At 36.6% G+C, this 1,964-nt stretch overlaps 1 protein-coding gene across 3 annotated transcripts in view; it reads right to left on the bottom strand.

The window, feature by feature from the left end:
• LOC108632004 (dystroglycan) overlaps positions 1-1,964 on the bottom strand; it is a 101,160-nt gene that overhangs the window by 45,616 nt on the left and 53,580 nt on the right. The gene's annotated exons all lie outside the window — the stretch shown is intronic.

The following is a 1,964-nucleotide window of genomic DNA, read 5'->3' as shown; positions in this document are numbered from 1 at the left end:
AGGTGATACTATTACCTATGAAAAATGATAGAATGATATGAAAAGTAATAGGAATCTATAATAACAAATTCAACATGCCAGCATTGTTTAAGTATATGTATAGCCTATACATCCTTAAGTGAAACATGAGGTAAACGCAGACGATGACAGTGTTACCGTTTACTTTTTGGAATGGCAGTCGACAACAGTTTTCTGCCGTGAAATTGAGAACCACCACCGGCGTCGGTGGGCTAGACGATAGGTTACGCGGTGGAGGGATCGCGTTACAGAAGCCGTCGACCTAGCTCGGTGCTTTAAAAGAAAACCTGTTCGCGAAGATGCGGCGAGTTGCATCTTCCTCCTCGATTCACTGCGCAAGAAACGGGATTGCCAATTAATTTCTCACGTTTCCGAGGGAAACAGATATCGCACCGTAATATTCATGGGAAAACGTCGTTTCCACGCAATATACACTTATTACTGTGTTTGTCTCTTTTCATAAAAGTTCATTTAAGTTCATTCTTAGATATTTGTAGCCATCTAAATTTACTGGCAACTAGATTTTCTTAAAGCTGGCTACAGGCGTACTTCTATTAATATTCAGACACAAAATAGAATAACTAAAATGTGAATGCTCTTTAGTTAGACTGCGGAATTTCGGACTGCTGCATTTATGGCAAAACTGAGTACTTGAAAAATGAAAGAAAAATACACAATGGACAAGAATGTATAAATAAGAAAATGCTGAAAATCTGAAACTTAAAAACTTGCAAGTCAAAGTATGATAAGAATAAGTTAGAATTTCCAGTCGATATTCACAATTAAAAGTCGGAGCGTTAAGGGTTAAACCTTTGGAAAAAATCTTACAGCTCATACAACCTTAAAAGATTAAACGATATTCTCACTAAATATCAATTATTAAATTGGTAGCCTATTATACTATGCATCAAGTCCGCTGTCTACTTGTCAGTCTTTTAATTTAATACACCGGAGACATGAATCATTTTGGTAGACTTGAATAAAATGTTCATACAGTTGGTTGTTGCACGTTGCATTTTGCTAGTGATACTTGTACGTACAAGCATGCATAATTGAAATTCAATCAATCTCCAAGTCGCTTGTATAATTTAAACGCTTGCGCAAATTTATCATACAGGTGGTCGAGTGTGCTTGTATAAAAAGATTGATCATGCATGCTTGTCAAGCTTGCAGTTAAGTCTACAACTACCTTAACCGTGATGATACTTTGTAAATAAAGAGCAGCTTGAAATCTAACAAAGTTTGTAGCTCGGGATTGACTTGTATCCGTGTTATATCGCCGTATCAACGCAGATACGTTACATCGTTATGTGTCATACCTTTATTATTAGTACGACCGTATCATTGAATCATACGCAGAAGTGTTCTAGACCGAAAGCTCGAAGACTTGTAACACATGTTAAAATACACGTTACTATTTCTATGAAGAACGACAGTAATTCCTGCGACGGAATTAAATGTGCCATCAGGAAGTGAAACCTAGTGAGCGTACTTTCATCAACGGGCATGCGTCAACTTAATCATCATCCCAGGCGAATGACATCGGACTCAGGAATTTCTTCATCAACGGCGTCGCGTCGCGATTCGTTGGAAACGTCGATCCCACCCATGGATCAATAATTTCAAGCAAGACGAATCACGCCCGTCGACGAAGAATCTTAATGAATCGAAGAGGAAAATGACCCTATTTCCACTGAACATGGTGAAAACTGAGGATCGCAGTCGATGATCGATGCCTACAGTCAGCGAATTGATTGATTGATTGATCAATGAATAAATAGAAATAGGAGTCATTAGACTGCAGAGGAAAAATATGAATTATTAGACTATATAAAATATTAGAATGCATATTATATTACATACATTATTATAGCTCTTGAATAATTTCATGCATTACATTTAGAATTTATAATTCCTGCATATCTAATTAATAAATAAATTAAATT

Source organism: Ceratina calcarata, unplaced genomic scaffold, assembly GCF_001652005.2.
Source record: "Ceratina calcarata isolate Rehan_Ccalc_2016 unplaced genomic scaffold, ASM165200v1 scaffold15.2, whole genome shotgun sequence".
Classification (NCBI taxonomy): Eukaryota; Metazoa; Arthropoda; class Insecta; order Hymenoptera; family Apidae; genus Ceratina; species Ceratina calcarata.
This window is presented reverse-complemented; position numbering and strand designations above follow the sequence as displayed.